Source organism: Castor canadensis, chromosome X, assembly GCF_047511655.1.
Source record: "Castor canadensis chromosome X, mCasCan1.hap1v2, whole genome shotgun sequence".
Taxonomy (NCBI): domain Eukaryota; kingdom Metazoa; phylum Chordata; class Mammalia; order Rodentia; family Castoridae; genus Castor; species Castor canadensis.
Window position 1 is genome coordinate 5225587 of NC_133405.1, and position 22505 is coordinate 5248091.

The 22505-nt window shown below is 36.9% G+C and overlaps 1 long non-coding RNA gene, 1 other non-coding gene and 1 pseudogene across 3 annotated transcripts in view; 2 read left to right on the forward strand and 1 right to left on the reverse strand.

Annotated features, from left to right (window-relative positions):
• The first annotated feature begins 5169 nt into the window (after positions 1-5169).
• Positions 5170-5337, forward strand: LOC141419970 (U1 spliceosomal RNA). Its single transcript, XR_012444696.1, has one exon. It is a non-coding gene; the product is annotated as a U1 spliceosomal RNA (small nuclear RNA).
• Positions 5338-10794: 5457 nt separating this feature from the next.
• The window catches only part of LOC141419632 (uncharacterized), a 57421-nt gene continuing 45710 nt past the window's right edge, over positions 10795-22505 (reverse strand). For both annotated transcript variants that reach the window (XR_012444257.1, XR_012444256.1), the window contains one exon: positions 10795-12086. This is a non-coding gene — a long non-coding RNA (uncharacterized lncRNA). The remainder of the gene's footprint in view (positions 12087-22505) is intronic.
• Positions 17078-17823, forward strand: LOC141419784 (GTPase NRas pseudogene; annotated as a pseudogene).

A 22505-nucleotide genomic window follows, 5' to 3' on the forward strand; every position in this document is an offset into this window, starting at 1 on the left:
AAGATTCAGAAATCCTGAAAAAATCAAAACGAAATTCTAGAAACAAAAAGCTCAAGAAGTCAAATAAGCTCAGTTAAAAGCTCTCCCCAGTAGACTGGATCAAATTGAAAACAGAATATGCTTGAATCAAGGTAGATAGATTAGAACAGTCAGATAAAGAAAGGAAAAATAAGGTGCATGAATTGAACATGCAAGGCATATCAGACACAATTAAAAGGCCAAACATATGAATCATGGGCATAGAAGAAAGAGAAGAGGTGCAAACTAAAGTGATAGAAAACACATTCAATAAATTAAAGTAGAAAAATTGAAAATCTTGAGAAAGATACATCCATATAGGTACAGAAGGCTATTAAAACACCCAACAGCAAAACCAGTAAAGAACATTCCAAGACATATTCTGGTTAAAACACTATACAGAACAAGGAAAGAATATTGAAAACTGAGAGAGAAAAGTGCCAAGTTACATATAAAGGCAAACCTACAGTATAACAGCAGATTTTGCAACAGAAACTCTCAGAGCAAGGAGTGCATGGAAAGTCCTGAAGGAAAATAATTGCCAACCTAAATTACTGCATCCAATAAAGCTATCCTTTGTAATTCAAGGAGAAATGAAAACCTTACTCAATAAACAAAAACTAAAGGAATTCGTGGCCACTAAACCAGCACTGCAGATAATATTTAAACAAATCCTATACACAGAAGAGTAAGATAAACACAACTAGAAAATATAGGAAAGAATAAATGTCACTAGAAGAGTCAATAAGCAAATGAGGGTTAGGAAAGAACCAAACATTACAAAAACAATAAAATGACAGGAATTACTATATATCTTCCAATGATAACGCTAAACGTTAATAGTCTAAATTCTCACTCAAAAGAGTCAGACTGGTAGGTTGAATTAAAACACAAGATCCAACCTTTTGTTGCCCACAGGAAACCCTTCTCATTGATAAAAACAAACATAGGCTGGTTTAGAATGAAAGGACTGAAAAAGATTTTCCAAGCAAATGAAGCCCAAAAGTGAGCAGAAGTAGCTATACTCATGTCCGACAAAACATATTTTATAACAAAATTAGTCAGAAGAGGAAAAGAAGGTCACTTCATATTGATAAAGAGAGTAATCCATTAAGAGTAGATAAATTTAGGGTTTCTGCATTAGTTCCTCTGGAGTGGGGACATCAAATGCTTTCATGTTTTGGGTTTTCTACCTATCCCCATACCTCCCATATGTGCTCTTCCCTTGTCATGTGACCCAAGTCCAACAACATTGCTGTATTTGCCCTAGATCTAAAGTCCACATATGAGGGAGAACATATGATTTTTGGTCTTCTGAGCCTGGCTGACCTCACTCAGAATGATCTCCATTTCCATCCATTTACTTGGAAATGATAAGATTTCATTCTTCTTCATGGCTGAGTAAAATTCCATTGTGTATAAATACCACATTTTCATGATCCATTTGTCAATAGTGGGGCATCTTGGTTGTTTCCATAACTTGGCTATTGTGAATAGTGCTGCAATAAACATGGGTGTGCAGATGCCTTTGGAGTAACCTGTGTTGCATTCCTTTGGGTATATCCCCAGGACTGGGATTACTGGATCATATGGCAGGTCTATGTTTAGATTTTTAAGAAGCCTCCATATTTTTTCCAGAGTGGTTGCACTAGTTTACATTCCTACCAGCAGTGTACAAGAGTTCCTTTTTCCCCATATCCTCACCAACACTTGTTGTTGGTGGTGTTTTTGATGATGGCTATTCTAACAAGGGTGAGGTAAATTCTTAGTGTGGTTTTGATTTGCATTTCCTTTATGCCTAGAGATGGTGAGCATTTTTTCATGTGTTTTTTGGACATTTTAATGTCGTCTTTTGAGAAAGTTCTGAGTGTTTGATGCCCCCACTCCAGAGGAACTAATACAGAAACCTTAAAGCGACAGAGATTAGCATGAGAAGGGGATCAGGAACCAGTGTAAAGATCAGTTAGAGATGAATCAACTTGGGTTGTAACACATTTGTACATGAAAGCTAATGCTAGGAAGCTCTCTGTATAGCTATCATTAACTCAACTAGCAAAAACACTTTGTCTTTCTTATTATGCTTATGCCTTCTCTTCAACAAAATTAGAGATAAGGGCAGAACAGGTTCTGCCTGGAAGTGAGGGGGGAGGGGGGAACAGGTGGGGGAGGGAGGCAGAAGGGAGAAATGACCCAAACAATGTACACACATGTGAATAAATTAATTTAAAAAAACCTCATGGATAAATGTATCTATGTTCCATTATTTTCTCTCAAAGATAGTATGCATTTATATAAGCATGTAAACAATGTATTCATACTTTTGTCAGGTTAATTATCATTAAAGGATTTATGTCTACAATGTTTCTATAAATATTCTTGTGCCTCTTCACTAGTGTACACATGGAAAAGTTTCTCTGAGATACTGTCCCTCAAAGTGAGGCTCAAGCTGTGGAGAGAGAAAAATGAAAGGGAGTTACTGAAAATGTGCAAATATATGGTAGCATACCATATATGTGAAATATATGTTAGCATTTTTCATGATGAGATTGAATATCACCTAAAAGGGATTATTTCCATTGTTATACTTGGTTCATTTTAAATTGGGTAAGCCTATATATTTTTTCCTCATTTCCTGTAGTAAGAACTTATTAAATAGAAGCCATACATATAGACAGCAATGAAGAACCAAGTCTTCTCTGTACATCTGAGTATACTGTGAATAAGCTTTCTGATAATATTTTTAAAAAGAGTAGATAACAATTATAAACATATATGCAGCAAATTTTAGGGCATATATGGAAAGACCTCCAATGTTCATGGACTGGCAAAATTAATATTGTGAAAATGGCTATACTACTGAAAGCAATCTACAGATTCAATGAAATATGCATCAAAATCCCAATGTCATTCTTCACAGAAAAAAAGTAACCTGAAAATTCATCTGGAAGCATAAAAACCCTGAATAGCCAAATCAATCCTGAACAAAAAGAGTAATGCTGGAGGTACTATAGAGCCATACTATCAAAAACAGCATGGTTCTTGCACAAAAATAGGCACATGGACCAATGGAATAGAATCAAAGATATAAAAATAAACCCAAAAACATATGTTGGAGAAAAGACAATCTCTTCAACAAATGGTGTTGGGAAAACTGGATACCCACGTGTCATGTAAAAGACTTACTAGATCCCTATGTCTCACCCTATACAAAAATAAATTCAAAATGGATCAAAGATCTGTTATTTCTGAAATTTTGAAACTACTACAGGGAAACAGGGAAGACATGTGAAGATGTAGGCATGGGCAATTACTTTCTACATAGGACTCCATTTGCACAGGATATAAACACAAGAATTGACATATGGGATTGCATCAAATTAAAAAGCTTCTGCACATCAAAGGAAATAGTATCCAGAATCAAGAGACAATCACAGAATGGAAGAAAGTCTTTGCAAATTTTTCATTGGACAAAGTATTAATATCTGGAACATATAAAGAACTCAAAAAATTAAACAACAAAAAAACAAATAATCTAATTAACAAATGAGCAAATGAATTTAACCCATCATCCACAAAGAAAAAGTAAAACTGGCTAATAAATGCATAAAGACATGTCCAGTATCTTTATCCATAAAGGAAAGGCAAATTAAAACAACACTGAAATTCCTCCTTACCCCAGTCAGAATTACTATCATCAAGAAAACAATAAATGCTGGCAAGAGTGCAGCGGAATAGAACCTTTATACACTATTGGTGGGATGTAAATTAGTCCAACCAGTACGGAAATTAGTATTTAGGTTCCTCATGAAACTAAAACTAGAACTACCCATAATTCTGCTATGCCATTCTTGGGCATATATCCTAAGGAACGTAAATCAATATACAAGAGAGATGTTTGCACATTCATGTTTATAGCAGCACTATTTATCATAACCAAGATATGGAACCATCATAGGTGCCCAACAACCAGTGATCTGATAAAGAAAATGTGGTATATACATACAATGGATTATTATTCAACCATAAAGAAGAATGAAATTATGTCACCTGCAGGAAAATGTATGGAACTAGAGATCATCATGTTTAAGTGAGGTAAGCCAAGCCCAGAAAGATATATGTCTTGCATACTTCCACTCATGTGTAATCTAGACCTGAGATAATAGGTCTAGACTGTAAAAGGGGGACTGTTTGGGAGGGGAACCAGCAACTCGGAGGAAGGGGAAGGGAGAGTGTGATAGGGGGTGGCTACTATAGAAGTACATTATAAATATGTATGAAAATAGAACAGTGAAACTCACTAAAAACTGTTAAAAAGGAGGGACAAGAAGGAAGAATGGTTAAGAAAGAGCAATATAGGTGGAAAAAATTTAATCAAAATACATTACATACATGCTATACATATAACAATAAAATCACTTTGTACAATTAATTTATGCTAATAAAAATGTCCACTGAGAATCTACAGAGGATGCACCATATCTCTGATACCCTGAAATCTCAGCAATAGCTCCCCATTGCCAACCCTTGAAAAATCACGTACATTGCGAATGTACATGAATCCAGCCATTTTGAGTTTCTATTTAGACAGATGTTTCAATATTATATTACATTGTGTTTAATCACAAAATAACATTCATTATTTACCAATATTTCCATTCTTATTTCTAACTAGTATATCAACATTCCCATGTTGTATCCATGTTATTAAGACACTCAGTGTGTAAATTCCTTGCAATAATGGATAGTCTCTCTGATGTTCACTTCAATTTAAAACTCAAAAAGACAGGAACTACTAAGTCTTTACCCCTATGAATGTGATAAGGGTGTTTTGGAGATCAATTTAAGAATCCTAAGAACTTTGTCATATAATTCTATAACTTTCAAATACATTTTACAGGTTAAGTATAATTTGTTGACAGTGACTAGACAGAAGGTGGTAAATGGCTAGCCATTATTAGCTGACTCTTGCTTGTGTCCTAAGTTAAGGAAACACATGTAGGAAAGCACTGAATTGTGAGTCAAAAGATGTGGATTAGTCTTTTCTCTGCCACTTACTAGCTTTGGGACATTGGTCATGTCCCTTGCCTCTTCAAACCTCAATCTGCACAACTGTAAAATAATAGACTTATACTAGCTGATCTCTAAAGTCCTCGCCTCTCCCGGCAGGGGAGATACCATAATCACAAAGGTGGTTTTCTCAGGGCAAGACTTATCCATTGCATTCCGGATGTACCAACCCTGAGATTTCCCCATATGCGGGAAACTCGATTGCATAATTTGTGTCGGGGGCGGGGTGTACTGCATTTATGCTCTCCCCTACAAAAAAATGATAAAGTCCTCTCCTATTCCAATTCCATGGTTTCTTTGATGGTTAATCTTGTCAGATTGATTACATTAAGAAACTCCTAAGAGATTAATAAAGCATACCTCTGGGGTATCTGTGATAGTGTTTCCAGAGAAAATTAGATCATGAGAGCTCTAACCTAATGAATGGATTCATAATATGATGGCATGAGTGGGAGGTGGTAAAAGGTAGGAGGTAGGGCCTAGTTAAAGGAATTAGGTCAGGGGGCATATTCTGTGGCTATATTTTTCCCTGGCCCCTTGCTGTATTCCCTCCCTCTTCTTCTTGGCCTCCATTATGTGAATATGTCTGCTTTATCACACACCCTCTCCACCATAGTAGACTAGCATCTCTGAAACCCTGAGCCAAAGTAACACAGTCCTCCTTTAAGTTGTTTATATCAGGCATTTAGTAAAAGCATCCAGAAAGATAAGTAATACAGTTTCCTAATGTTTTCATTTTGAAAATCATTACAAGGTCATCTCCAGTTTTCTAATATCCATGCTTCTGGACATCACTCTCAACCTAACTGATTCAAGGCTTAAGTTTCTAAAATGGTTTTACCAGACTGGCCTTTATTGTATTACTCTCATATACATCCATATTTGATTCCTGCCCAGGTTGCTTTTAATTTGAGGTCCCTTTCATATACCTCGATGAACTTATCTGGACCAACCAAAAGATACAAAAGAAGAAACTGACACATTTTACTCCTTCAGATGGTTTTTGTGCCCTCACAAATGATGAGTGGGTGGGAACCAACATCATTTGATGACCACTGAAGGAAATTGGAATTCTTACTACATAAGAGAAGATGTGGCAATACATGAGAACTGCTTTGAAGTACATAAACAGCTTTCACACTGGCAAATGATTTGGTGTGGCTTGTGTGGCCCAAAGAACTTAATCTAGGATCAAGTAGTAGAAGACACTAGTTGATGGATTTTGGTACAGCCTAAAGTAGAGCTGTCTAAGACAGAATAGCAGCCTGATGATGGAATAAGCAGCTTTGAGATATAATGAGCATTCTGTCAGTGGAGGTATCCAAAGCAGAGGATGCAGCCAAAGATACTTAGGCCTAGGCTAGCTGATCATTGAGGCACCTTCCAACTCTAAAATTCTGTAGGTTTATTTCCCCCCCAATTCCCTTTTATCACCTTCCTAGATATCACACAGATTTCCTAAATACCTAGACACATCATATTCTGTGGCAGTGTATTAGATGAATGTGCATGTGGTCATATCTAGAAACAACAAAATGCAAAATGCTCTAAATGAATTTAATCTTCAACATGGCATTGCTGAGTTTGTAAACTGTTTACTTCTTTAATAATAGTACTTTATCCTTTGGTCTCATTTCAATTTTTAGTTGATTAAGATGGAAAGGTTTTAATTATTATGACTTTTTCTGAGAATCTTAAAACATTAGTTGCTACAGTATCCTAAGGAGAAAGATGTTGTTGTGAAGAAAAAATGCAAATGGCTTGCTCTTTGAATACAATGAGTCAGGAGCAGATGAACAGGCATAATTTTGCAGGGCTAGAAAATATAGAATGTAAATAGAAATGAGAAATTCTTTTCTTTTTCTAAATGATGAATTCTACTTCTTTCTGTCTCAGATTAAGCTCAAACTGGGTCAGGGTAGCAAATTAAGAGCAAGTGAGAGGCATAAAATGGTAAAGCTAGGACAGGGTAGCAGAGAAGGGTGGCTCTACATAAATGAACTATTGTAGGAACTGAGGATAAGGAAAATAACTCATAAACTGGTGGTTAGAGCCCTATGGGAGGCCTGAGACCATGCAAAATTCTACATTTGTGCTTAATTTGAGCACAAACTCACTCTGGAAGGATTCACAGGAAGGTGGTCATAGCAATTGCCTCTGGAGGAGGACGTTAGAGAACATAGGATCAGCTAAGAAAGAAGGGCTTATATTTCACTGAATACAACTTGTTTTATTTGCATTTTTATCATGTGTATACCTTACCTTACCAAAAAATGAGCATATAAGAAAGATAAATTAGCAACTCTGACTATTGAAAATGTTAAAGGATCAGCACAAGATGCTGCCCTGACTTAAGCAAACAAGGCAGACCAGAAATTAAGTTAAGGTCCCTGATCTTGACCCCGCCCCTAGGAGCAGTGCTACTCAAATCACAGGTACCTGTATTTCTTCCCTTCCCAACTAGTTTTGAACTAATCCCAAACAAGCTTGATCTGGAGGTATCCAAATATAACTGAGAATACCTATCTGGGCAAAAGGTGAGTCAGGGAGCACCTGGGGTTTTCTGGCAGAGGGACTGTTCTTTAGTTCACATAAGCATGTGTTCTTGTAAAAGCTTTGATGAATTATCTAAAAATCTATGCAACAGTGGGTATATAAATAGCAATGACCACTTATGCCCTAAATGATAACTTAACCTCATCTTGTAACATATACATACACATAGATATTGAATCTGACTCATTACCTTAAAATCCAAAATCCACAAACTTGTGTTAAGGCTTGAGTGATACCTTTAAAGTCATATTCAATTTCATCAGGTGTTTAAATATCATCTATGGATTCCTTGCCAAGTAGTCAATCACTTATTACTTGAACTATGCCAATAACTCAGTACCTAATGAACCAGCTTCTCCTAATGCTGGAAAGTTTTACCTTGTGTTGAGTCAATAATCTGACTTGCAGGCATTTCCATCCACTGGTATTTTTTCTGTCCTTATACAGAACCAAGTTGTTCTTTGCCCTATATGTTAGCCCCTCAGATATTTGCAAATGATCATAGTAGAGCTCAGACTCCTTTCTTACCCAAGTGAATTATCTCCAGTTATTTTCACTGTTCCATAGTTACTCAGTTACAAAATCTTCATATCCAGGTCATTTTCTGAATGGGCTCTGATTTGTCTAGGTTGACTTTTAAGGTATGATGTGCACATAAGTAAGATATAAACAGAACAGATATGCAGATATGGAGCACTGCCTTCAATAAGGTGACAGTTTGGGACCACTTCAGTCCTTTGGAATAACAAACAAAATCTGAAGGCTTTTTCCCACCTGCTGCTTCCAAAGCAGTTCATCCTTGTGTGGTTCATTGAGGATTGGAGCCCATGATTCTTTTCCTATTACATTTCATCTTATACTTGGTCTCCCATTGTTGTCTGAGATCCAAGAACTCTGTGAGCTGATGCCTTCACTTTGCTGCCTAGTTCCCTGCCATCTATGAATCTTATTGTAGACCATTGGTGGTCTCTCCATGTCACTCTTTTTTATTTTTGGTGAATTGATGGTTTGAACTCAGGGTCTCATATTTACTAGGCAGGTATTCTAACACTTGAGCTATACTTCCAGCTCCATGACATGACATGACATGACAGCGCCAGAGCAATAGCACCAGAAGCCTCTGTCTAAAAACTTTAGTCTACCCAGTAGCATCTGTCACAGTAGGTTTAAAAAGAACATGATTATCTACTACTCCATTAATGGAGGGCAAAATCCTTTGAGCTTTAGAAATATTCTTTGCAAATACAAGATATTCTTTTTAACCTCACATTTACTTATTACTCTTATCCAAGGGAATGGAATCTTTGCAAACTTTTACCTCTTTTACTCTTGTCTAAAGAAAGTAAACAACCTTTTATTTATAAGATGGAGTCATTCCTTAATCCATAAATATTTGAGTGTCAACCTATGAACTCTGCTAGGTACCATTCTAACAGCTGAAGAGTAATTAACAGAGGCAAAATTCCCTGTCCTTCTGGCATTTGTGCTCCATTAAGGCTCACAGTACAGAAGAATGTTTTTGATGTTCTAAGAATATGCTAATGTATAAACAATAAAATCACTTTTAAAAGAAGGCTTACTGCTTAGGACAGGTTCTGAAATCTTTTCACATCCAAGGAGCCACACAAAGAAAATTTTATGGTTCAATTCAGTTCATTGACTATCTTGCACATACCTGTTGTGTAGCCAGCACTCTACTTGATGTTGTCAGAGACAACAGGGACCTAGTAAGATGGTCTCTGTCCTTTCTAATAAAGATGATCATCTGACTATGGAGGAAGCCTTCAGTTAGGTTCCCAAACTCAGTTACAGAAATATATGATGAAGAAGATCTGACTTAGAGTGTATTACTTCAAGAAGAGCCCACTGAGAAACTTTGGAGAATTCCCTTTCCAACTCTGGACTCCATTTCCCTCTCACTTAAAATAAAAGGGTTATGGGGATTCTTAATTAGGATGATGATTCCCACTAGGATACATGAAGAAATATATTAGGTATGGGTTTTTATGGACACTAGAATGAATGAAAAGTACTATTGGATTGTAGTTAATAGAAACCAAGGATGCTCCACTCTTGCATTGCTCAGGGCTTTCAAACCACCAATACAACCTTGAACCATTATGTGAGCAGGAAACCCCAGGGTTTCTTTTGGGACCAGCAGCATCACCCTCACTTGTGGTGCTTATTAAAATGAAGAGTACATAGTCCTACATATTGAAACAGGATTTCTAAGAATGAGGCCTAGGATTGTGAAGTCTACTGAACATTATCACTAGAGTTCTCTAATATTCCATTTTCTGCCTTTACTCCTCTCACTTCTCTTCAGTTTTCTTCATTGACTTATCTTCTCATACTACTCCCTAAGTCAGCAGTTCTCAAGATATCCAGGCATGGGGCTATTCATTTATATCCAACAAAAGAGCTTAGTCTTATTTTGAGTGACTTATGACTGATAAACTTGAATCATACATGAAATGCACAGCCAGTATAACATAATAATACAAAATAAATCAATCTGCTTGCAATAAATGCTTAAAAGCTATGACAGGTCAAAGACTGAGATGTTGTCATGTCATAAGACACCAAAATATACTGCTCTAACATCTAGATCAAAGAACCAAGAATGAGGGTGGATGAAGATAAGATCCAGAGAAGTGTAAGAGAAAGTGCTTTCAATAGTACTACCCAGGTCAGTAAAGCTATGGCTTCCACTAAAAGTCTCCCCTCTGAAATATAACCTCGTCCCCTTTTGTTTCCTTTTATCCTGGCACCAAGGCAGAGTTACAAGAAAATAGGATTGCTGTTACAGTAAAGCCATTATGCCAGAGGTCATTGGGCCAGGTTCTCCAGGTGAAGGAGCCAGGTAGTCATGTGACCAGAGCCCAGAAACTCTGACAATGGTATAGTCAAAACCAGTCCTGGAATTAAATTATCAACTCCACCTAGAAAACACCCTAAAGTAAATTATGTACTGGAGGGAGCACAATAAATAATTTTTGCTTTAAATTCAAAAGTCAATACACTGTGATGGAATATGGGAAGGAAGCAACATTTTCTCAGCAATTACTTGGTAGATACTACACTTAATCACAACCCTAAAAGATTGTGATTATTATCCCCATTTTCACAGATGAGAAAATTAGGATCAGAGTGATAAAAGTAGTAAGTAGAGGCATCACTTCAAAATCAATTATGTCTGATTCCAGACTTTCTTGTTCCAATAACTTGGACTTTAGAAATCATATTCAAAGAAAGCCAGTACTAGAAGGATCAATGCAGCTGCCTGTGAGACCCACCATAACATGGTAGAGGTCAAGGTTTGTCTACCCAGGACAGGTCTAGCTCACAAGTCACATGTTGCCACAAATTATTCCAAAGAATTGGACATAATGGCCAGTAAGAAGCTGTAGTTCATCAACAGGGTCATGATAGTTGGAGTCAAAAGTTAACAGGGGAAAAGATCAAATATTTATGTGAGAGGCACCACTTTGAAGTTCCCAGACATTAAATGCAGAGACAGAATACCATAATAATACAAAATAAAACAATCCACAGGGATGAGCAGAGGTAAGTATAATCTGGTTGGCAGCAAAGGGGATAGACTAGTTCTAAACACTACTCTGTGCTAGAAGACATCATGGCCCAGTCTAGTAGAATTTTAGGGAGACTCTAACAAGACAAATGACATTCTTCTGACATAAGTATGCATACATTTAACAAAGGACTACCACCATTTGCTCCTGCATTTAAACATTTCTTTTTTCTTTTTTTTATTGTTGTGCTGGGTGGGGATACATTGTGGCATTTATAAATGTTCTTACAATATATTGTAAGATGTATCATACTTGAATTCACGGTCTTCATCATTCTTCTTTATTCCCCTCATTCCTGGAATAGTTTCAACAAGTAACATTTTTCCATTTACATACATGTGTACACAGCATTTGCACCATATTCACCCTTCCATGCCCTTTCCCCACCTCCTCACCCCTCCCACTGGTATGAACCCTTTTAGGCAATACCTGCTCCATCCTCTTATTCTCTGATTTTGTTAAAAAAAATGACATTTTTTAAAATTTAAGATAGCTACACAAGGAATTTCCTTTGACATTTCCATGTATATATATAATACAACCCAAATTGGTTCATATGCTCTATTTTTCTTCTTTCTACCTTAATCCCCTTTTTATGGTGGCTTCAACAGGTTTAAAAATTCTATATTCATTCTTGTATAAAGAGTACATTAAACATGTTCACCTTCTTCACTTCCTTCTTTTACACTCCCCCTCTCATATGTGACCTCCCCTTAACATGACCTGTTTTCCATAATACTGCTGTATTTGTATTAGGTCCATATTACACATATGAGAGAAAACATGCAGCTTTTGGCCTTCTGCACCTGGCTAACTTCATTAAGATGATGCTCTTCGGTTCCATGCATTTATCTGCAAAAGACAAAATTTCATTCTTTTTTGTGGTTGAATAAAATTCCATTGTATATAAATACCACATTTTCTTAATCCATTCATCAGTAGGGGGGCATCTTGGCTGTTTCCATAGCTTTGCTATTGTGAATAAGGCTGCAATAAACATGGATTGCAGGTGCCTTTATTATAACCTGATTTACATTTCTTTGGGTATATCCCTAGGAGTGGAATTGCTGACTCATATGGCAGTTCTACTTTAGTTTTTGAGGAGCCTCCATACTGTTTTCCATAGTGGTTGTACTAATTTACATTCCCACCAGCAATATATGAGGGTTCCTTTTTCACCACATCCTTACCAACATTTGTTGTTTTTTTCATGATGATAGCCATTCTAACAGGAGTAAAGTGGAATCTTAAAGTGGTTTTGATTTGAATTTCCTTTATGGACAGAGATGTTGAGAATTTCTTCAGGTGTTTTTTAGACATTTCAACTTCTTCCTTTGAAAAAGCTCTGTTCAGTTCATTTGCCCATTTCTTCATCGGGTCATTGATTTTTGGGAAGTTTAGTTTTTGAGCTCCCTGTATGTTCTGGTTATTAATCCCTTCTCAGATGTATAGCTGGCAAAGATTTTCTTACAGTCTGTGGGCAGTCTCTTCAATTTTGTTTTGCAGAAGCTTTTTATTTCATGTAGTCTGATTTGTCAATCCTTTCTCTTAGTTGCTGAGCCATTTGAGTTCTATTTAGGAAGTCATTGCTTATGCCTATTAATTCCAATGTATCCCCTACTCTTTCCTGTACAAGCTTCAAAGTTTCAGGTCTTATATTAAGATCCTTAATCCACTTTGAGTTGATACTTATACAGGGTGAGAGAAATGGATCTGGTTTCAGTTTTCTGCATGCAGATATCCAGTTTTCCCAGCAACATTTGTTGAAGAGGCTTCCTTTTCTCTATCGTATGTTCTTGGTACCTTTGTCAAAAATCAGGTGGGTGTAGCTGCATGGATTCCTATCTGGGTCTTCTATTCTGTTCCACTGGTCTTTATATCTATTTAAACATTTATTGACACACTACTATATGCCAGGAACTATAACAACAACAAGGAAGATGGCACAGTACCTGTCACTACCCATGCGGCTTAGAGTCAGGCATTTTTTGAATACTCAGTGCATCTGTAACAATTCAATATCTACCTTTGCTACTAGGATGGGAGATCCACATGTATATAGTGACTGTATTGGTTTGAATTGCCCCAGTATGTGTTGTACCCTCAGAGAAGTCTTGGTAGTTAACTGACATTCCCAGTGCATACATGTCTGTTGGGTTAACAATATATACTTTGAGGGAGGCAATTGGAAAGTTTAGTAAATCAAAGATTACAATAAAATATGAACATGTAGAAATGATAGAGATTGGCTATGAGGAGAGAGAGTTATGTAAATTTTGGGAAGTCATCTAAATCTAACAGGAATGCAGGTGGCCAAGAAAAGTTTTCCAAAAAGAAGGGGCTCTTCACACTGAATTAAAAAGAATGAGTAAGAGTTAACAAACTGAAGAAGAGGGAGAACAACACCAGCAGATGGAACAGCAATTCCAATTTCTAGTATTGACTGAACTAGCTTAAATAATTATTAATCACTTAGCAACCCCTCAGTTCAATCATACAGTTAGATTTAACCAGTCTGATGGAAGAAGCTGTGTGAAGACATAAGACTGCACTGTGCCCTGTGTATATGTGTTTGCCATCAGTATTGGCTATTTTCAGTTGTGTCATGGAATGTTGAGCAAGAGGTAGAAGGTGTCACAGGAACCTTCCAAGAGACCACAAGGAAACAACCCCATGTCTTTTGTGACTTAGTCATAAAAGGTTATTCACTATACTACTTAATAGGCTTTCCAGTCATTTATTTAAGATGGCCTGGGTTTCCACATCATTTGTTGACCAGTCCTGTTTCTTGCCAAATCAGTATATAATCTCAATGACAGCAGCTCTGTCTGTCTGTAATATGTTAAGGTTGCCACAAAGTCTTTGATGCTTCCTTCATTGAAAGACATAATTTTATTGCCCTCCTTTTGATTCTGGGTTGTCTTTCAGTGACTTGCTTGACTAGGAGAATGCAGGAGAAGTTACATTCTGGGACTTAAGAGACTGGGTCACAAAATACTAGGAATTTTCCACCTGGGTAACTGGAAAATTAGCTCTTGGAACCCTGAGCTGTCATATAAGAAAATCAACCATGGTTTTGAATGTTCCCAAAACAAAGAGATGATGTGTGAAGTAATAAATATGTCAATTACCCTGATAAGATCATTATACATTATAAATATGTATTGAAATGTCACACCATATCTCCATAAATATGGAAACGTACTTTGTGTCAATTAAAAATAAAAATATATTTAAAAAGAAGTTCAACCACCTTGAGATTGCCATGCTGGTGAGGCCATGTGTAGGTGTTCTGGTTAACAGGGCTAGCTGAGCTTAGCCTTCCAGCATCCTTGCCAAGGTACCAGGTGTGTGAGTGAATCTGTGGCAGCCCTCTGCACCAGCCCATTAGTCAGCTGTATACTATTGAGTGATCTGTATTGATCAAAAGAATCACCCTGCTGAGCACTGCCTGAATTCCTGAATTATGGTAGCCAGTAAAATGGTTGTTGCATTGAGCCACTAAGTTTTGAGTACAATAAACATTCAAAACACTGCTCTAATCACCACAATACCAGTGATGCTGGTCGTGCTATGTATGGCACTTAGTTTACTTCCAGTACAAATTCTGATGACCAAAGGAATGAGTGCTAGAGAGAAAGACAAGGAAAGAGTATCAAGTGGTAGTTGTTGTATGTGAGACAACTTCAGATAAATGAGTAGAACTTTCTAAAATATTGTACCAATTCTGGGTGGCTCACTAGGCAGACACTTCACTTCAATTCTCTTGGAGGCATTCAGAAAGAAACAACTGAATTTTTATGCTGTTCCCTAGCATAAAGTCCAGCTGTCCAATGGTTTTAACTTAATCCCAAGATCTCAGCTTTTTCCAGCTCTTATGGTATAGACTGAGTCTGTTAGATTTAACACACCTTTCCTTCTCTTGACTGTAAGATGTTTGCACATTCTTGGAAGAAATTGATTCCAAAAAAAGTTTAGCTAGAAACTTTGAATAAGTGAATAATTACCCAAACTAATGGTTCCAAATTTGGCTCTAGACCCAGAGCCATCTCATAATGTATGAGACACACAGACTATGCTTCCTGATGAAAATGTATGGACTTAGATTCTAAATGTAACTATGTTTTCCTTTATCTTTAATTGCCTGACTTTTAGACCTAAATTCAATCAGTAGCCTATTGTTTTCTGCTTCCTGGGAAGCAAGTCACAGCTAAAAGGAGAGCTGGTGAAGAATTGGGTAGGGTTGGAAATCTGAGTCTTGGCATGGCTGTTATGAATTTCCTTTTCCATTTTATTCACCTACTTCTGGCTCTGATGCTATCAGTAATTTCCTGAGACAGAGAAAACCCAGACTTTCTCAAAGAGGTCAACTACTTGCTTCAGCAAATCCAAACGGGGAGACCAGCTACTCTATAGAAACTTTGCTCCTATGTTTGTGTCCAAGGAAACTCACCCAAAGGAATACATTGGCAGGCCTTTTATTTTTGCCTTCTTTTAGTTGGCTAAGAAGCAAAGTCCATACGATTCTGGGCAGTCCATTCAAAATGGAATGGACAGGATGCCCTTCCAGCCAATGAAAAGACAAAGGAAAATCAAACCACTTTGGAGGGATTCAAAGACATGAGCTAACAAGCACTAACAAAATGGATGATAAGTTATGCAAACGATAGAGCATAAAAGCACATTTACTATAATTTTTTTCACCAAGTCCAGGGTTTTGGTTGCTCAGTGTTGGTTTACAAATGGCATAAACACTAACAGATCATACCTGATGTTTGCTATCTTACAGTGCTCATCTGGATTCTTTGATTCCTCCCAAAGCACATTTCTTTTTTTTTTAATTTTTAAAATTTTTTTGAGGTTATGTTAGTTGTATGTTTAGTTTTATTTATTTTATTCATTTATTCACATGTGCATACATTGTTTGGGTCATTTCTCCCCCCTGCCCCCCCCCAGTTCCAAAAAGGTCCTGTTCTGCCCTTATCAGTCATTTTGTTGAAGAAAAGACACACGCATAATAAGGAAGACAAAGCGTTTTTGCTAGTTGAGTTTCTGCTTAGCTTTTGAGAGTTTTGAAACAAGAAAGCAATTGCTTTTCTTGTTCAAGCACTTGAAAGCAATGATGTATAGTTTTACATATGCAAAATGCAGATACAAATAAAGCAGTGAATGTGTAGTCAGGAAACCTGAACTCTAATTCTGCTTATGCTATTAAGTGACTATGTTATTCTAGACCAGCCCCTTTCCTTCTCTGGGCTTATGTTTCCTCATCTGAAATGAAGGAAATGGGAAATAGTATTTAAGGATTTAAATGTCAAACACAATAACTTCTTTTCCAAGGCTAATCTGTATGAGTGTAGCTTCTCTGTGAGTTGCTTTACCTTCAAACTTATATATAGCACCACTTCTGACTGGTGTCTTCCCTGCTTAATGAAGGTTTTGCTGCCATTGCAGTATCTACTTTGTGTTTAGATACAATCTTGGAAATTCACGCTTCCAATCTACACATCCTTAGAAATCCTCCCATGTTGTGAAGGAAATCTTAGAAGGCAATGCTTATATCATTCTAAGAGAACTTATAGATGAAGGGTACATATCCATAATTAAGTACAAAAGCATAATCTCCAAATAATAGTGATCTCATGTTAAATATTCAGTATGCACAAAGACTTCACATGGATCATTCTGTTACAATAACAAGAAAGGTAATAAAACAATATGACAGCTAGACCCCATACTGGTTACTCTCTCTGACAGGAAACACTACGTAGCACTTGCCACTGCCAGGCCCTGTTCTAAGTGCTTCCTGTATATTAATTTCTTCAATGATCAATTTGACCCCAATGGAGAAAAGGTATTATTAACCTCATGCTACAAATGAGGATACCAAGGTACAGGAAGTTAAGCAACTTGACTAAGGTCATACAAGTTTGTAAATAAAACAGATAGAAATAAAATCTAGATATTCTGATCTATACAACACTGCAAGAAAGATTCTTAAAGTGCCACTCCTGGTGTAGGCTGTTCATGCCATTTCCAAGGTTTCCAACATTTTTTCCAGTTGAGGTCCAAAGTCTGTCTGAAGTGGGGGTAGTAGAGTTTGGGGTTCTTGTTGGTGTGAGTACAAACTAGTGGTGGTCAGAGTGGGTGGTAATGGGAAAAGTGTACTGACAATCTAGCTAATCTACAGCCACATTGTGGATAACTATGATCCTACCATAGACAGAGCAGATTAAGCAAGTAAAAGACTCAGATGGTATACCTATGGTTCTGGTAGGAAAAAAGTGTGATTTTCTAACAAGAACAGTTGACACAAAACAAGCTCATAAGTGGCTAAGAGTTATGACATTGTATTCATTGAAACCTTAGCCAAAATGAGACAGGGTGTCAAAGATGGATTTTATATACGAGTAAGAGAACTATACCAGTACTGAATGAAAAGAATTTCAACATCAGTGATGATAGGACTCAAAGTTATATGGGGTCGCTATGTGTGGTGATGTTGGAATCACCACTTAGGAATCATGCTTACAAAGTTCTATCATCAGTAAAGAGCCACTTTCAAGGTGTACTAATACCCTGGTGCTGACTTCCCTGTTGCTTTATTCATCTCAGAGAAGCTACTGCTACTGTTATTGCACTCTCCAGATGAGTACAACAATCTCTACTTGAGAACTCAGAATAACTACCTCCTCACTTGGTTGTTTGTTATTCCCCAGTAGTTTTCTGCCCTGGATTCTCTAACCTAGAAACAAATGAACCATACCAGCCAAGTTTTACATATGAAAGGCAATTCGTACTCTAAAACAGAAAATAAACTGTAGACATGACATTTTTTTCAGCACTGGGATTTGAACCCAGGGTCTTGCACTATTAGATAAGCTCTCTACCACTTGAGTTATGACCCCAGCCCTAGATATGATATTATGTTGTAAATAGTTTCCTGAGTTCTAAGGTAGCAATGGCTGGTGATTTTTTTTCTTTTTACTATTGAGCTTGGGCCTATGTTAGCCTTTGGAGAAATGTCATAAATTATTATTTTGCCAAGAATATAATTAATGTTGCTGATTGGTTTGTTTGTAATATAATCAGTTATATTATATAAACAGGCATCTGCTCTGAATTCATAAGTACAAAAGTGAATACTGACTTTTGAGTCTATCATAGTCTTCTTGGCTTTCATGAAATTAAATCTAAACTTTCATAGCAATAACAAAAAGAGAGATAATGTCCTATACTTGTAGGGATGCTTCCAGCTGGAGATAGCTCACAAATCAGCCCAAAGCCTCATTAGCTTACTATAACAACTGTTTATTTCTCACTCATATTACACATTTGTTGTAAATGAGTCCATAAAGTCACTTAGGGAACCCTGCCTGATGGAAGCTCTACCATGGAGATCGATGCTACCTGGGCTAGCAGAGGTAAAAGAGCACATGGTTCCCACACATTTGCTCTTCTCTGTTTTAACCCAGATATGACTCAAGACATTTATCCTCATAGCTCATTAGCCATATCTAATCATATGACTCCACTTTAGGGACCTCAAAAGTTAGTCTTTCATGATTCCAGAAGAATAGAACCAGGTGGTAAACAGTAATGTCTACTACAAACTGCAGGTATCAAAACACCCAACTAAATGTTTATCTCCATATCTAATAGAAATCAGCATTCTTTTAGCAAAAAAGAAACAGCTATTAGATAGAAGGTAGCTAACAGTATCTGTCACATACCCTCCTCTTAAGATGAAGAACAGAGATGTTACAGAGATGTCACATTTTTACAGAGATGTAAAAATGGTCACACAGTAAGAAAGTAGCAGGTCCTGAATTTGAATCTTGGTATGACTTCACTTCAGCAAACTGCATCCCCATGGCAGAAAGCAATTGTTTCATGATCATCCACACTCAGCATCATCCCCAATGGTCCACAGAGTCAAAATGACAGAACTAGAGCAAGAACTGGCTATCGATCCCTGCTGAACATATAGAACTGCAGATGCCAGCACTAGACAAGGTTATCAGATGAAATATCAGACCACTCATGCCACCTCAGAACTTTTCACATGCAACTGAAACCTATGAAGTAAAGCACTTCGTCTAAAAGTATAGCAATGATAATGAGAAGGCACTACTATAGAATTTTCATCAAGTTCATGGCAGGAAACAGCGTATTCAAAAGGTGTAACTGAAGGTATGGGCATGGTGAAGGGGACCAACAAAGTATGTTGTAGACCAGCAGCAGGAAGAAGCAGCTACTATCCTTAGGCCTGAAGTGGGAAGGAAAGCAGTGGATACCAAATTTGATGAAAGCTGAGGTTGTCAGAAAGGAATAACCCAACAGAAAATGTGGTATAAGCAGAGGAACACAGCAACTGCTAAATTTGACCTAGCCAAGATGGAACTGGGGAAATAAATACCCACATCTCTCTTTCTTTGCAACCCTCTGATCTGTTCCCTCCCGAACTGATACCTTTCATAGTCAAAGTGAACTGGAAGACAGAGGACAAAGGAGCCCGGGTAATGTAGTCCATAGAAGCTAGTGTCCAGGAGCCCAGAGAAAGATAGAGGATAGAGAGTGGAGCTGGAGTGGTAAATTCAGAAAATCCACTAGAATGTATTTCCTTTTTTCACTAATTTATTCATTTATTCATCTACCATGCTCATTGTCAAAAAGTGCTAAACACATTTTTAAATTTTTTATTAGCATATTATTATTATACTGAGGGTACATTGTGACATTTACAAAAGTTCTTACAATATATCATTGTTGATTCACTCCCTTTATTGTTCTCCTTTACCCCCCTCTCTCCATTCCTGGAATAGTTTCAACAGGTCTCATCTTTCCATTTATATACATTAGTACATAATAGTTTCACTACATTCTCCCTCCTAAACACACTTTGTTTCCATTAATACTCAAGTATCATGTTTAAAATTTGGTCTTAAAATAAGTCATCTATCCAGGTATAATGCTATTTTTATTTAGAAAATCAAGAGTAGATTTGAAAACTCTGTTCAGTTCAACATGAGATAAAGAAAACTACCCTTACAAAGTTCTACCACAGCTTGACTCTTGGCTAAGTATAGTACAATAACCTTATGCAATTACCTCTCTCCCTCATGAAGCCCCTTTAAAGGAATTAAAACAACACACACACACACGTGTGTGTGCCTGTTTGTGAGAGGAAGGAGTATGAGTCCATATGGATTAAGAGAATAAGAAAGGAGTCTTTAGTGTATTAGTATTGTTGATAGATGTTTTGAAGATGAGAAACAGTTTGAGGATAGACATTGATCTAGGCGAGTAGAAGCTATAACATGAGTGCCTATAGAAGGATATGCTAATGAAAAGTGAACCAATTAGCTCCCAAAGAATCTTGAGAAGACTTAGGACTCAGAAACATAGGTACCACAGAAGTTAGAGGCAAGGCACAGGAAAACAGAAATTGAAAGTCTGCATTTTGAGCAACAGACTCCCATGTTTCCTTGACTTCATACAGCTAACCTGGTAATTATTTTATCTACCACCTTTGCTCCCAGGAAACAAGAGATATCCTCTGACAAAATTTGATCAGACCACACCCAGGTTTCCAGAAACATCAAGTATAGTAGAAGATGGAGTGAGGCAAATGACAGGAAATGGAGGGATTAAGTGAGCTTCTACATATGGAGCCCAGCCAGCCTACCCAGATCTCAAAGTATGTATAGATTAGAAGAGTCTATTCTTGAATAAATGAAAGTCAAAAGAGGACAGTCCTTCATATACTAGCATTTGGAAGTCCTCCAACAAAAAGTAAGCTATGCCCAATCACTCCATAGTGAAGCCCACTAGTTGACAAGCTCTGCTTTCATATCTAATACTCAATTAACTTTTGAGGGCCCCTTTCTTAAATATGAATAGGCAGCCAAGGATTGTAAGATGTTTGAAGGAAGCCTTCAGTATGAGAGAAACCAAAATATGTAAATTGGAAAATGGGACCCATAAAAAGTAGAGATGATATGAGAAGAAAAAAATGGGGGGAGAGTAAGTGGGGTTTGAACTCAGAGTTTTGTGCTTGCTAGGGAAGTGCTCTATCATTTGAGCCATGCTCCCAGCTCAGAAGAGAAATTTTAAAACAAAACTATAGCTAATATATTTGAAGAGATAAGTGAAAAAAATTCTATACATATATATTCATGAACAGGACACTGTGGAAAAGGAAGAGACATAAAGAAATTGATAGGCATTGAAAATATGATAATCAAAATGTAGAGGAGAAATATTAAAACAAGGAGGGGTGGGGGCATGACTCAAATGATAGAGCACCTGCCTTGTAAGTGCAAGGTCCTGAGTTCGATCCCAAGAACTAAAACAAAAAAAAAAAAAAAGAAGAAGAAGAAAGATTAAAACAAGGAAATTTCTCAAAAGGCAGAACATAAAAATCAAGACAAAAAGATAGGAATAATCTAAGATGTCTAACATTCAAATAGTTAAAATTTTGGAAAGAAAAACAGGGTAGAAATAATCAATTTTCTATTATCAAAAATTATCAAAAAATACAATAAGAAAATAATGACATAAATTTCTACTCTAAAGCTTCCAAGGATGGGTCTATATCAAGTCATGCCATCATAAAATATCTGAATAGCAAGGGTTAGAAGAAGATCCCAAAAAAGCTTTAGAGTAAAAAAAAAGCAATATTTAAAAAACAATATATCAAGGAATAGAGGTCAGGTTGTCATCAGAGTTTTGAATAACAACACTGAAATCTAGGAAGAAATGAAGCAATGCCTTCGAATTTCCTGAAAAAAATTCATGTATAATTTTAAATATAGCACAACTATTTTCTACAATAAATTATATTTTTTCACCTATAGGAGGATTATTTTCCATGCTGATAGACATCAGTCTTGGCCAGGGACTTTATTTTACAATAAAATATAAACAGAAGTAATGTGTGCCACTTCTGAGCAGAAGTGTTGAGAGCCACCACTGGTTCTGTAAGAAATCAGAAAATGGTTTGTGGTGCCTTTAGGATTATTTAGCACATATTTATTACATTTCTCCTATGAGCTAAGTGCTGTGCTGCATGGATGTTGGGCATACATAGAAATGAATGACACCGTCCCTGCTTTAGGGTTATCTCACAGTATAGTGGGAGAGACAGACACATTAATGGTATCACAAACTATTTTCTGATTTCCAAAGTAACAAATATCCAATTGCAGCAAACCATTATTACACTTGATGCCTCAAATAGCCAATGTGAAGGCTTATATACCCCTACAA